Raw genomic sequence first — 16,534 nt, forward strand, 5'->3', positions numbered from 1 at the left:
AGAAATAAATAGTCGTCGAGAGAATACCGAAAAGCTGCAATTTGATTTGGATAACTTTGGATGTAGCAACTGAAGCTAATTTTGTATTAAGATTAATGTGAACATTTTCTTATCTTTTATTACATCAAGATTCACACGGGTTCTGCTTACGGTAACTTTCTCTAGTAGAAAACTCTATTAAGGGCTGAAACACAGTAAAGCGTTATCTGTTCTGATAAAATCTAATAGTCATTTCGAACATACCTAAAGAAAAACACCTTTATTATCGTCTGCTTTTATTCAGCCACCGCCATTGTGTAAGGGTTTGCCTTTAATTAAAACTTGGCCACAATATGGCCCTTTCATTATCACACTTTGTTAAAATTTTGGGTGACAGACATGCCCAAATGTAAAGAATTCTGGTCACGTTCGCTGTTAGGAGGTGGTAAAGTACGTTTATTAAGGTTCGGTTAAGACTTTAGAGGATATTTTAGATTTTATGGGTATAAAGGTTTGCCAAAGCGCTGACTCGGCTTTTATTACTTTATAGAAGAGAGTTGTAGTTGCTGAAATTATACAGAAAATGTTTCTTGTTTATTATCTCCAGTTTAGTCCCATGTATTATTGACGTCTTCTAATCTAACCTTTTTGCTTATATGCGTAAAAATTTTGTTTTTTTGTATACAAAAGTTAAAAATTATAGTTTTCTTACTTACTTACTTTACTTTATTTTATTATAGATTATACTGTCCTAAACTAATTATTCCTATTTTATACATACTAACTTCTTTTAACCTCTTGCTTAATGTATCTGTCGAAACATTCAGTTACACATTTTGTCAACGTCTTTTTCATTGGTTTCCAGTGTACTAATAGCACCAATTAGAGTTGCGATACAGGGTGTTTCATAATATATGCGCAGGACTTGGTAGCTCGTTCAAAAATATGAAAAAAGTTTCGACTAACTTACCCTCTAAATTGGTGCAGTTTAGAGATACAGTATGACATTGTCATTACCATGTATGTTATGCAACATAAAAGTTGATTTTGGAGATATTTACTTATTATTTTAATCAACACTCTGCATCTAAAAAATGCACCATTTCTGAAGAAACAAAGAAACATTGTTTCATATTTTTGGACGAGCTACCATATCCTGAAGTCCTGCGCATATATTATGAAACACGCTGTACATAAAGAACTTGTCCAAGGTGAATATTTTGAACGAGAAAAGTAGTTATTTGAAAGTTTTATGAGATACTTGTAGACTGCGATAATCAAGTTCTGGTACTTATGTAGTAGTATCTTTAGGAAGTAACGAACTCATTTGACAGTAGATCAGAAAAACACTACAACTTTCTAAACCATTGATTGTGCTAAAGAAACTTTATAAAAGTCTTGTTTTTTTGGGGAGCAACACACTTAACCAAAATAACAGAAAATTGCTTCATTGGGCCATACAAATTTGAGTGAGAAGAAAATGAAATTCCATAGTTCAACAGAACTTTCTTAAACAAAAAAGACAAAATCTGTCTCAGTGTCATTACTCTTCTACGCTTATTTCCTGGTAATTTCTACTGCCTGAATCAATATATTGTAGCCATTATTAGTGCAAATCATACATTTTAGCCAACTATTGTGATATGGTTACGTTAACAGTACAGGTCCAGTGAAAGAAATAAACAAGGTTCAACAGGTGGAAATTACAAAAGTACAAACGTTTTCAGGTTGACTGGCCTCTTCATCAGTAGATTTCAGAAAACACAGAAACCGACTAATTTACGACTTTTAGATAAGTTGAGGGAGAAATTGTTCTTCAAGAACTCTTTGTCACAAGGACTTATCTACAGTCATAAATCCAATACTATGCTACTCATATTTTATAAAATCTACTGATTCTCTCAGTAACTTACACCTTACACCTGCGTGAACTATTTATTTTGTATGAATTATCAATTCATAAATTAATTGCATTCAGTGTATATGAAAATTATTGGCAACTGCCAAATTCTCCTAATTTTTCAGCATCTCAAATCGACCCGAAAATAAATTTAATGTCATCTGCACGTTTCCTCACACACGTGCGGACTTTCCGTTGAAGTGAATGATATGTTCGAGGATTGATTAAAAATTGTCATGGCCTTATATCCGGAAACCCGAATGTGCTCCTAGTTTTGCTTGGATGGAGTCGAACCCTGAAATTACGATTTCCTTACTCCGATATAATGCAGAAAACCTGAATTGATAGGTTCAGTGGTTACCAAATTTTTTGTTTGTTTGATATTTACAATGATTCTTTAAAGACAAATAGAGTACAATTTTGTTGTTCTCCCGTATGGCGCACAAAACACGATATTCATTCTGGTTTTGCACTTGCCATATATTTTCAATTTAACTGCCTGTACATCGGCCAATTGTTGGATGACACAACTGTTTCTGCTCTACAGAAAGCCGCCGAATGAATTTAAATTAAAACCGAATTCCGCAAACTGTTTCCTATACCTCAAATGCATATTTCAGTGAACCTAACACTAAAAACTACCTAATTAGCTGGTAGTTTGGCAGGGTAGCGTCCGTTCTAACGATAAATAAATTGTGCCGACTCCTAATCAATTAATTCCGGTAGCAACTTTTCCATTAACCTATCAGTTCGTGCCGACAAAGCTTTTTGAACAAAGTGAACAGTGAAACGTGATTCATGAGAAAACTTTTGGAACAAATTTAGGGTTTATGGATATAACGTTAATGTAGTTGCCGGTCAGTGACTCGGTAATTTTAGTATCTGATATCATATTTAGTTAGTTTTGATAACACATCAAGGAAAAACAAGTTTCCATTTAGACTAAATTGGGCATTTTCGAGTTTGCGTACTAAAACAAGGTTCTTTCCACAGATTGTGATGTTAATAACGTTGGTTAATTTGGTCGGTTTTAGGCCACTTGCCAGGTTTTAACGTTTTTTTTTTTTTTACAAAATGACGGTCACTTTAGTAAATTTAATATTTTATTTTAAATTAGGGTACATTCCAGGTGATTAATTAGGTTTCAAGCTGGTGTATACCTTCATAAGTCTTAGTTTCAATAAGGAATTATTTGTCCAAAAACTTAAACCCTTACTCCCTCATTTAATATCTAAAATCCTGCGTTTGTGTGCCCCTTCAAATTTCGGACAGTTAAAACAGACATTTAAATAATGATTTCCATCTAAACTTTCCATGTTCTCCATTATCTTTGCTTGTTAAGAACGTAAATATCAGAAACTGATGATGAGATTGCTTCAATTACTTTAAGATCAGAGACGTTACATTGATAACTCGTTAAGTCTAATAAATAAAGTTTGAGTAATTGCTTGAAGTAAATGTTTTTTTCAGCAAAAGCATAAGCTTCAAAAATCACGATTTTGCAGATTTTTCTATTTATAAGCAAGAGTTTAATTAAGCAATTCCTTAACGTTTTGTTCATATCAAATCAAGCGTTTGCTTAGAAATTCAAAGCAAATGTTTACATTTTATTCATCAAGCTTAATGCATTAGTTTAGGATTGACATTATGATTACACTATAAAATTAATAAAATAATTGTAATTGCTTATTGTGGCTGTTAATCATTTTCAGCCTCTCACCTGTGACCTTAAATTCAAATTATGTTCTGTACAAATTTCAGCATTTATGATGACTATAATTGTCCGCAAATATTTAATTATCACTTTAGAAAGAAAACAAAACGAACAGAGTTTACCATAAAAACGTTCAAACTATAAAACACAATTTTAACTCCCCCTTCAATTTCAATAAACAAATTGAACTACTCTAATAAATGGGAATTATTTGGACAATCCATTTGGCTAATTACAAATGCCAGTTTCTATCTAAATTTTTGTTTTTACGTTCCTGTTGAGAGTAGCTTGTAATTGTTTTAATTAGAAGCAACATAATGGAACATAATGGACAATCAAACGAATGATAAATACCTGATTTTTACCTACACCTTTTATTCGAAAAAACGGAAAATTAATGAAGCCATTGGTAGAATGCAAATTTTTAATACTGTTTTCCTATTTTTTGTGAAGTTTTACAATAGGACGTGCCGTTCATTTTTTTCGTTTCATACGTTCATTTGCTGATTGGTCCGTTCGGATATCTCGTAATTGGCAGTCCAATATCGCAATAAATGCTATGTCCAGTCACTAAGTTTTATAGTAATTAATTATTGTTACAGTCGACGGGTAAACCGTTTCCGTAATTTCTAATATGCCAATAATGCCCACTAATTTCTTGTAATGCCCAGTAATTCTTAATAATTCCCAATAACTAACCTAACCTAACCTACTCACTAATTTTCTGAATTACCACGAGTCACGACTGGAGAATTTAAATTTTTTTTTAATTAAGCGGATTTAACCGGAAGTAGATATCAACTAATGCTTCTTTTAAATGGGACAACCTGAATATTTTTCATTTTTAGATTCTACGTCAAATTCTAGATATATTTCGTATATTAATGTCATACGCCTATTTGTAGATATCCGTTTTTGAGATATTTACCATTTTATGTGAAATTTAATATTTTCAGTCTCCAAAACAATTTTAATTTACACATATCAGGGAGCGCTTTTTTCTAGGTTTTTGTGTTTTGTCGTGTCAAACAAGTTTGACGCTTTGTTCTAAGAGTGGGTGCAGAAAAACGTCAAAATATATGTTTTTGGTGCACCCTGTTACTAAACGGTAATTATCGCACGTATTTGTAACACTTGGGATACACTTTTATATGTCGATAGACAGCTAATGAAATGAGCTTTCCATTGACGTATAAAAGTCGATTAGTTAGTGGTACCGTTTGGCCACTAGAGGGCGTCAACAATGACCAGACCAATTTTCTGGTCAATCTTGAATAACTCGATTATTTGCATCATTTTTAGTGGAGTTTTATACGCCAATGGATATCCAATGAATTGAGCTTTATAAAAGTATCCCAACTTGGGTTGATAGGTTGGACGATTTGATCGCTAGAGGGCGGTAAAGTTGACTCATTTTTTATGACGTTTTTGGTGCATTTTTTGTTCAATCGTCAATAACTTGCTTATTTGCAACACTTTGTATGAACTTTTATATGTCAATGGATAGCCAATAAAATGAGTGGTACGGTTTCGCCGCTAGAGAGCGTCAAGATTTTTAAAAGTAAAATTACGAAATTCATAACTTTTTGTTGTTTTTCAATGGATTTCATTGAAATTACCAAACTTATTATTTATATTATTTTTGTTAAAATAATTTAGACGTTTTCAATTTAGTAGAGTTTAACCTTAAGAGTGTAAAGGAAACACAGTTTTGACCTACTTTCTTAATAACGATAAAACTCTATAGAATTGTAGACAAATAGACTTTTCTCAGCGTTAAACTAAACTTCATTATTAAACGCTTTCTAGAGACACACAAACAATAGTTTTAAAGTTAGAGCTTTAAACAAAAAATTGGAACATTGCCGCTTCCCACTAAAAAGCTAATCCCTTCTTCAGTCTTGCATCCGACAAACTTCTAAAAGGTATTTGAAAGGGATAAACCAGGGATCGGTTTTAGATATTGCAATCCGATCCAGAAGTGGACCCCAAAGATCTTTATTGGAGAAACTGGTATTAAAGGATCGAAGTTTCTGATAGTTCGCTACAAACCGACTGATTCTGAATAAGCAACATGCATCTTAAAAAGCAGTAAATCAGTTTCCAAGACGTTTCAGCTAAAAAAGTGAAGAGTTCATTATCATAAAGCTCTTGTTCGGGACAGTTCCAGGGTTTCGAAATGAAAACTTATTTCTTGGAAAATTTAATTACATTCCTGAAGGCATTAAATCCGTTAAACAATTTAATTAAAACCTAGAATATTTTATTGTCTTGGTGTTTAAAAATTTTGGTTTCCAAGCTGTCATTTGAGTCTGCAAACGCCACTTAATGGTTATGCATGCGGTAAACTTTTCAAGTCATAAAAGCTGCAGAGAACGTGGCAACTCAAAGACGTGTACTTTGATGATTAATGAACTGGCTTGCGTTAGGTTAGAAAATTGCACAAAAATAATAAACCCACTAGTTTAATGATCAAACAGCGTGACTGTACATACACAATAACGTTGCATTTTTCAATAATTTTCGTTATTATCCATTCGATTTCCCAGAATGCGTCTATTTCCGTGTCAGGTGGGTGGTAATACAATGCAACAGCAGTAAATATTTTCCTTCTTGACATCTTTTTCATGGAAATTAATAGCCGAGATAGAAGGATCTTTTCAGCCCTAATTGAAATGCTTCCAAGCTAGCACTTAATATAATTTGTAAATATGATACTACCGTAATAATTACATTTTCTGTGGTAATGCTTTTAGAATTAACTAGGTAAGTGTAAATAAGAGTAAATGGAACGATGGTAATAAACACTAACAGCCTATTCGTTTTTTAGTAACTTAAAAGCATATTTTTAGTATCTGGCATAAAAATAATTCAGTATTTTTTTTTGAACCCACCACGAATTTTGTTATTTTTAAGGATTGAGTCCAAAAATGTCTTGAAAACATTTTGTGCAATAAAATAATGAGAAACCCTATTTTTACTAATTTTTGATTTTGAACGCAATTATGACTATTGTTGCGGGAAGTTGCAATCAAATTTAGATGGTTGGAAAAGTTTGTATCTACGAAACTCAACTTATTTATTTGGGAGAAGCAGACAGCGGTTAAAAAAACGAATTTTTGATCTGCTTGCATTAACAAGTGTCATATGGGTTTTGTCCCTCTATTGTTGTATTTTTACAATCCTCAATCAATTTCCTATCCAATAACCTAAAAAACAGTACAAAATTTGGTACATTCAGGGAGTAAAGCGGTGTCAAATTTTAAATTGCCATAAACACAGTTTGAAAGGACAGTCAGGGAAGAAATCGCCTGTAAAACCCACTTGTAGTAAGAAAATGACTGTTTTAAGCATATTTTTGAAATCCTCATTCAATTTCCTATTCAGTAACCTGAAAAAAAACACTGCAAAATTTCATTCAGGGAAAATAGCGGTATTAAATTTTGAACTGCCAAAAACATAGTTTGAAAGGACAGTCAGATACCAAAACGCCTGCAAAACCCACTGGGAGTAAAAAAATACTATTTTAAGCACATTTTTAGAATCCTCATTTAATTTTCTGTCTAATAACTTTAAAAATATTCATTGACTCGTTGGTAAAATCAGCTTGTAGTAAGAAAATAACGGTTTTAATAAAATTTTTAAAATCCTCTAACATTTGGCAATTCGCAGTACATACATAAAATGTTTCACAACAAAAACGGTAGATTGTGTAGAAAAAAAAAGAGGAGAACGGTAGATCAACCAACAAAAACGGTAAATATACCGTTTTAACAGTAGCCCGCCCTGGCATATTCTTAAGTTTTAATAATACTTTTTTTCGTAATAGATATCACTAGTAAACCTTAATTTTAGTTAGACATTGAACATTCTACACAGCTTTATATTCACACTCTGTGCTACTGGTTGCAACGTTGTCAGTGCTATTTTTTTAGCAGGCTAACGGAAAATTGATGCATTTGATATTAAAAGATTTTTACTTAGTGATCAAATTTGCTACTTTTCTTCAAACGAAAATTTATTGTGGTCATCACTTGGTTATAAAGCGAGTGTTTGGTTCGAGGAAAATTTCAAATTCGCATCTAGAGTGTAGAGGTTTTTCTCCAAGATTAGGATCAAAGAAATCCAAACATTGTTGAAGCGAAAACGGGAAAGATTTATTGGTTTTCGGTGCGGTTACAAATTGTGACTGGAACATTCATTTATCATCGTATTCCGCAGAAAACTCTCCAGAAATACTGCTTTAAAATATATACAGTATTGAGTATTTCCGTTCTTCATTGAATTCGCGACAGCTTGTTGATACAACTTCTTAAGGTTTCGGTTTAAATTGCACTTGAAATTTATCAAACGGCTTAAACTTTGTAAAATAGATTTCATTCGGGAATGCGAGAATTGGCAGACGGGTTACAAAGCAAGATTTATTGAATTCGGTGCTTTTCTTTTCTGTTCTTAAGTTTTGCCCCGCTTTATTAAGATAATTTATTTTCCGTTTTTTTTTGGTAGGGGATTTTAAGGTTTTATTTTCCACTTTGTGGTGGGTTTCTAAGAGGAAACTGTAATTAACTTTATTGAATGAAATCGAAACTTTTTTATAATTGCTACAGCAGAATGTACATTTTTAGTTTTGCAAGTTTAAAATACCTATATTAAAAAAACATCACAATGCAACTAGGAGAGAAGTTTTTGGCTTGTGTCTTTGTTACTAATTTTCTGTTTAAAAGAATCTAAATTTAAAGGCTTTTTTGCTGCATTCTCTAATACATACTAGAAAAAGCCTTAAGGGAATGTTTGTCAATCATATTTGAATCGTTAACATACTACAGCTTCTATACTGTAAGTAAGCACTACCTTATTAGACAACAATATTCCGGTAATAATAATAAATTAAATCAACCAACTCACGTCAAGTGTATCACGGCCCTAAAATTAAAATAATGAATTCTAACATAACTTAATGGGCCTTCAGCGAGCAACCCCAACGATTATTCCAAGACCGCAAGAAATCTATTGTAATCAACACTTTTCCTAATTAACCATTAAAAAGCCTTTGTAATTTAGCGCACTGCCTTTTAATTAAAATTTCCCGACAATGCATATTTTTTGCCATTAGCCTGTGGCTTCTTCAGCTTTGCCCGAGTGTCTGAATGAATATTGATTCCTGCCACTTCATCGTCTGGTTTCCTTCATGTAGCGGCTTTTTCTATGGAAAATAATCAGCTTAGAACGAACAATTTTTGGCTCACTTTTACTACGCAAACTAAAAAGTGAATTAAATTTTTTGGTCAAATCTATAATGACAACGGCTTTTTGCACCGTTAATAGTTTTAATGACCAAAATCTTGGCGTGCTAAAGTGCATAAAAAATGGTGTGCTAATTACACTGCAGTTCCTGACAAACAAAGGAGGGTAACTGTAAAATAATTACAACCTTCGTTCTTCAAATATTGGCGTGTATGCTGGCAAATGTGTTGGAGTTTTGTTTCATAAAAATGATCTTGTATTCCTGGACAAATTATTAGAGAAGTGTGCGAAGGGAACTTACCTGTCTGCGATTTTTATTCATGGAGTTTTAAGTATAAAGCTTTTACCTGAAACAAATTAAACATATTGAATTAAATTACAAATTGGTGTATGAGTGCGTATCTTAAAAATTACACCTAAGAAATCATAGCAACAATAAGGTAATAGAGACATTCTTTCCCAAGTTTTAGGAGAACATTCAAATCTAAAAAGATTGGTTTCAATGTTTGCTTTATCAAGTTGGAGCCTTTTGTAAAAATAAACAAGTTCAAGAAAATACACGAAAGAATAAAGCTGAAAAAGCATTTGTAAGAAATCATTTAGATTTAAGGTTAAGAACAAGAGTTGCAGGAAATCCAGAAGGATGATTTCAACCTACACTTCTGTACATAACTTCTTTCTTTTTTCACTCTAATCCAGATTTATTTAACAGTTAAAACTTTTTAAACTGTAGGTAATTAAAAATCTTCTCAAAATCCTGATCTAAAGATTGTATTTTCTCTATGAAATTGTTCAGTAAACACAAAGTTTATTATTGTAGCTGCAATATCAATTCAAGTCCCTCTGTAGGATTACAAAATTTCAGTTTGTGCAACTTGTGCAGTTCAGCTACATTCTAAACTTAATGTCTAAAATTACATGGTATAATACTGATTAAGGCATTCATTGATTTTAACGAGGAATTTATTCGACTATTATACAGGATTTCCACAAGCAATCAATTTGGTAAAGTTTATTTGAAAGAGATTATTCAGCATTTAGTGCCATTTAAGTTTTCTGGGTTCAATTTATTGTACCATTGCATTATCCAATGCTTTGAAAATTGATTGTAAAAGCTATGCTGACTTAGAAAAATGCAGAAAAAATAGATTAGTTAGCAAAAAAAGTCAAAAAATTGCTCCACCGTGACAATGTTTACTTACACATTGCCGTGACCAGGATTCGAACCTGGGTTACTACGGCCACAACGTAGGGTCCTAACCACTAGACGATCACGGCTATCGGAGACTGATTAACTGTTAAATAAAACTGTTTCAAATCTTCTAAGATGAACTACATTTTATGCTTCGATGGACCCGATATAGTAGCTATACGCTTCAATTAACTGCTTAGTATTTATTGTCTGGTAACCGAATTTGCTTTCTTTCAAGGTAAAACTGTCATCCAATCTCATTATCTTCTTTTTCATGTAGCTTCTATCAAAGGTTTGTTAACATGGTGGCAAAATTGACCTTAGAAACGTCTGCTTTGAATAAATCTGCAGAAGACAATGTTAAACCATTCTCGCAGATTAGCATTCCAGTATTTTTGTTTTGTCTGACAATGCTGAGGCCTCTCTATATTATGATTTTTTGAAAATACCACAATAAGATCACTGACTTTACCCTTGCTGGCTAAATTATTATCCAGTAAACAAATCACACTGAAAATGATGGATTTATACAAAACCAAGTTTCAGGAACAGCGCAAGAGACAACTTTTCCTTTAAAAACGTGCAAACGAGCAAGTGCTTCATATATTTCACATGATTTGATACAGTTTTTCTATCATTATTCAAACCAGACTAGTAGAAAATTTGTCAATGTGGTTGTTTGTATTAATATGAACAAAAATACTATTGCACACAATTGGAAATCAAGGTACTAAAACACAATACAAGCGAAGGGCAAAAAATGAAGGAATGGAGGAAGATGCTTCAGAAGGCTAAGACCCAACTAGGGTTGTGATGCCAGAGATGATGATGATGATGATGATGGTGAAACACTCAAATGATGAAAAGGTTCGGCGTGTTTACAATCAGTTTTGACGCTGATGACAATTAGCTGTAAATGATGTATTTCATATCGCACGTTGAAGATTGTCTGTGATTGATCTATTTCATATCTCACAGTTGCGAAAAGTCTACGATTACATATTCGTTCAGCCGGTGGCAATTGCCTACTTATCCCTTTTCTAAACTCTTAAGGAATTACCCAATATCCTTGTAGAAATAGAAAAATAGGTGTTTTATTGCCCTTGAGACAATCTTGAGAATTATACCAATGTTTTATCTTAGAGATACGTTTACATTAGATTACGTCCCAAATCAGTAGAATATTTAATGACTTTCGATCGTTAATTGGATTATATTTTGTATTTAATTAAATAGAACCTCCTCTTCAGTTAACGGAAAAGTTCCAATTTAAGATCAGCCTGTGGACTGAATTTAAGGGTAGCGATACGTTTACTTTAAAAGTTTGGGCCTCGACAACCCAAGTGCTTCCCGAATAGTTTATCTCTGGATAACATGAAATGTATTTTATAGATACAATATTTGAAGTATATATGTCGAATATACGTGTACATCTTTTTCTTTATGTAGACCCTGTCAATTGAGCCAGAAAGAAATAATGTGTTGCACAAATATGGAATTTACGATCCATATTCGAGTATGTTTTGCTCTGGCATCCGTTTCGAAATTGCATTTGGAGGAGGAATGCATACCGCCTTTGTTGTTATGTTCTCCACCGGATTTTAACGTCAGAAACCTTTAGCGATACTAGTGAGTGCTTTAATTTCCTCAAAAATTTCCAGGAAATGGATAAAGATTTGGGTGAAAAATGAAAATGGGTCTCACAAACTCTTTGTTATGCTAAAAACTGAACATTAGCAGTAACAATCTCTAAAATTATCGTCAATCTTCCTGTCGAGTCAGGCAAATCAGCCCTTAGTGCCCTAATTTGAATTCTTTTACATGATGATGGGGCGACTTGTTAAAACTATCGATTTTAAATGTAAAGAACCGAATTTCTTACGGGCTTGAGCATGCAAAATGATAATTTGTAATTTAAAGGGCAAACCTCAAAATATTACTGTAAAACTTTGGCACACCAAAAAAACTTGTAAATTTTACATTACCTCAGAACACTTTATCATCACTGTGGTTGGCGGTCATTAATTCATGTAGAACCGTTTGCATTTTAAGCGACGTTTTACATTTCATGGTGTAAAGCTATGTAAAATGCTTTACATTCTAGGTCACATTTTTAGAGCCCAAAATGACGGTAAACTGTTTAAAGTTTTACGACGTTTTCTACATGCTCTAAATTTTATATATTCAAGCATTTTTATTTTGTTTGGACGGTATTTGTAAGATATAAGGTTTTGTGCAGTGTAAAATAACTTTTTTGTTTATTTAGAAAGGTAATCAAAGGTTTTGATTATGCTTTCTAAAGTTTTTCTCTTCCTTCCCTCCAGGCTAGTTTGAAAAGTAAGTTTTTTATGAAACCAGAATTATTTATTAAATAATGATACAGTTGATTTATTACAAAGGGACAACAGCTGTAGAAGATATGAATAGACTCTGACTGATACTAAAATATCAAAAAATTGCAATAACCTACATTAATAACATTATACTTATAACAAGTAGGGTTTTTATTACAACAATAGTGAAGGATTTTTCTTAGTTTTTTAGTCACTAAAGTAAGTAAGAAGACATGTCATTTTTAATTCCTGTACTAGTTGGATATTTCGTTCTGATAAATCTCACTTTTGAAGTGCTGATACATAAAATTTCCTGAATTAAATCTCTCAGAGGTGCATCTGTTTGTTTAAATTAATTTTGTAATGTTAAAGTTTGAATATTTTATCAGGATTAAACACTTTATTTTAGACTAGACACTTCAAATTTATAAATTTCTATTAACCTCAACGGTGTTCATACCTAATTTAAAAATATACAAACCTTTAAAGTGCTTTTATCTCAATTGTTTACTGTTACTTTCAAGCACTATCAATAACCTATCCAGTTAATTGCTTTTACGCAACCCAGGAGAAACGTCACCCAATGTTAATTAAGAAAGGATTAGACTTTAATGAAGTGAGGCCTAACAAAGTATCTTGGATTAATCTGATTTCAGGGTAACGGATGGGAATAATCCCGAAAAAAGCACATGTCATGGCGATCCTCGATTTGTCATGGTTTGTGCAAACGTGGCTATTGCTTTCACGCTATAATTCATGCTTTCAGTTCAGCGATCATACATAACTTCGGACTTTACAAAGAACTGTAATTTATAATTGAAGATAAACTCGTGACATTAATCTCGTATGTATGGGCATTCAACATATACCGGCTGCATGTAACTGATCGTTAAGCCTCAACCAGGATGTTTTATTAAACCATGTCTTTACATGTAAACATATTTTGTTAAACTATAAAATATGTTATATCTAGTGAAAAAAGCCAGGCTTCATACACTGCATTTAATTGAATCTACCCTTCCGGTGCACTCCATTATAGTCTAGATTGTCAACCCTTCTAAATGCTACCCTTAAGTTATTAAATAAGAAATTTTATCGAGCAATAGCACGATAAGCAATTACGCCTCTTGAAAGCTTTGTTCCGGCACAAACAAAGCTTTCTTAGGAAATTGCCCGGACTGACACAAAATTATATCGCCCCCCACTCGATGTTTCATTCAGCAACAAAGTTGCTGGCAGCTGAAATTGTAATTAGGGTATGCCGGTTACAAATACTGGTGTTTGTGGCGCTGTCGCCATTAATATTCTTAAATTAATATCTGAGAATGGCATAGGTCAGGGCGTGATTAATCACTTTGCTTAAGATTGGATTTATGAGAACGCAATGATGCAGACTAACAGTTTTTCCTGGTTTACTGCAAGCATACGTACTCTGGCGTCTTACAAAAGGTGAAACTTTATTTCAAAGGAAGCAAGATTATTGTGGAAAGATCTAACATTGTCGAGTAACAGTATATTGTTCAACGAGCATATAATGATAACAAATATTCCGGAAGATGGAAATTGCATCTGAGAGAATAATACCTATTATAATGCGAGAAAAATACAACTCTTTCTCTATGGTGTTATAAAACTTGCTTACTTTTATGAGAGAACCTGGGTGAAAACAACATTAAACCTTATATGACACTGGTTGCTGGTACTATTGCCCTAATAGCTTTGGAGAGTGTATAATAAAATAGGTATGATTTGAGTGGCTAAGAGCATTGATTTTCAATTTGGAATACACCAAAATATGGAACTGAGACTATAATATCAACTCGAAAATCGCACACAACAATTAAACTTCTCATATGCATCTGTTTAAAAACTCTTAGCCTTAGTTAATCTAGACATGAATCTCATAACTCTAAATCTCAGTTTCTATACAAACTGCTCTACAAAGCTTCACTAGAGATAAATTAATACTGATTACATGAGGAAGGATAATTCTTGTACAGGGTGATTCGCTTTATTTTACTTTCCTGTACATTCTGCGCTTTTCATTCTGAACGTTGTCGTCTTCTTCCTACTGCTTCCAGTTGAAACTTTCACCCTGTATATCATTTTTTGTTACTCACATGATAGGCTGTAGCGTAGCTCATGACCAGTTAAATTGAATGACGTAATAATATAGGGAGTGCCCATTAAAAATAGTTCACTTTTTGTGTTCTTTCCTAAATTCCTCTAAAAGCTTTCACCCTGTATATTTTGAGATCTGTACGTTCTTTGCACAGAATATAACAGGCTGTAAAGTAGGTCATCTTAATCTGAATCTAATTTTGCAATAATATACAAGGTAGCCTATTTAAAATAATGTACTTTTGGCCGTTAAAGGATTTCTAGTGTAATTTCCTAGACAAAGTGCATTTGTCTACTTTTTAAACAAAGGATATTATAATATAAAGATAAATTTTTAATCGTTTTGATAAACTATCGATTTAACACGTTATAAAGACATAATGATTCTAGTTTTGTGATTATAACATAACTACCTACAGATTTTGATTTTATAATTTTGTAAGAGAAAAGTAGCGCTCATAATATTCAATATCTCCTTTGAAAGTTGACAATCAGGCATAAAAAATTGTCATATAACCTTAAAAAAAACATTTTTACAAACATACAAGGAGCAATACTGTCAAAACTCCAGGAATAGGGTAGATCCAAAAAGATAATGAATCAACTAAATACAAAAGTTGTAGCAATTTATCTAGATAAGTAAACAGTGATTAAATCAAATATTTGGATAGTTACAGGGTATCTCATAAAACTCTGACAATCCATATTTGAGTTTTTCAAAGTAGAACACCCGAGTTAATTTTATTTTATTTTCATAATATCGTTTTAGAATTTACGTCAAACAATGCATTTTAGCAATAATATTATATTTTATAACGTCCTGTCAGTTTTTCACTGAAATAACAGAAAAACTCAATAAAAGTGGAATTATCACAGTAATAAAACATGTTTGAATATACAAATACTTTGAAATATACCATTTCAATTCTATTGTACATTACAGTCTAAAATATATTGTTGAAAGGTCCATCAGCATGTTGCTTACCAGTAAAATCAAATTTTCAAAATACCTTATTTTACAAAATGTCATTAAACGGAAATAGTAGCGCAACTTTTAATCCGAATTTTAGTTTTGTTTCTTTTTGGTGACTTTCTTTATAAATGCACCATTAAAATACGGTACTGTACACAAAAAGCACTATTTAAATATCCAACAATGGACTGAACTGATTCAATTTAGAAATCAACTTTACCGTAACCTGAAATCAATTGATGTCTGTCCCAACCTCAACAAAACATCGATAAATCAGCATTAGCATCTATTCATAAACATGTCAACGTTTCCTTTCACAACAAAATTCCCTTAATTTTAATAATCCCAGATTCTAATAAATAATATGAATCCCAGAGTGACAGCTTTTGTAGCGAAGGCCCCGTTGTGTTCTGATATTAAATTTTCATAAATTTAATTGCACCTTCAAATAACACCTTTTTGAAGTCAAATACAATACAAATGATGTTATTGTTTTTAAATATACGAGTTATGTTAAACCTATCTTAGATTTTTACAAGGAGAAAATTTTTAAAATTCAAAATTTTACATTAAAAAAGCAATAAATACAAAAGAGATGAACAAGTATAATATGAATAATTACTCCTAAATAAGAGGAAAATATTAACATAAAGTTTTAATTTTTTTGTAGCTTTGAGAATGGATTGTGTAAAAATTTAAAACCAGCAATTTTTTAAGGCAAAATTGAAGGTAAATAGTAAAATCAACTACGTGACCTCTAAAATGCATTCTTTTTACTCGCACTATTCGAGTTAAAATTGGATAAATGACGTGATTTAAAAATTTCCATTTTGAGCTCGTAAAATTTACAAATTAGGAATTTCCGATTTTTTTTTGAGCAAAATCAGTCACGTGACCTACAAAATACAATTATTTTCTATAGGCTTAATTAACTTAAAAAACTTAAAACTAAAAACTTTATTAAATTAAATTTTTAAATTATTAAAATTAAAACTTTATAACTCAAATTAATAAGAAATTTTATAAAGCAAAATTTTAGATGATTTGGAATAAATATCGGTCACGTGACGTTCAAAAT

At 32.0% G+C, this 16,534-nt stretch overlaps 1 protein-coding gene and 1 non-coding gene across 4 annotated transcripts in view; both read right to left on the reverse strand.

The window, feature by feature from the left end:
* The window catches only part of mtt (mangetout), a 172,572-nt gene that overhangs the window by 67,428 nt on the left and 88,610 nt on the right, over positions 1 to 16,534 (reverse strand). The gene's annotated exons all lie outside the window — the stretch shown is intronic.
* TRNAH-GUG (transfer RNA histidin (anticodon GUG)) lies at positions 10,044 to 10,115 on the reverse strand. The gene has a single exon. It is a non-coding gene; the product is annotated as a tRNA-His (tRNA).

Source organism: Ips typographus, linkage group LG4, assembly GCF_016097725.1.
Source record: "Ips typographus isolate SLU linkage group LG4, UJ_Ityp_2.0, whole genome shotgun sequence".
Classification (NCBI taxonomy): Eukaryota; Metazoa; Arthropoda; class Insecta; order Coleoptera; family Curculionidae; genus Ips; species Ips typographus.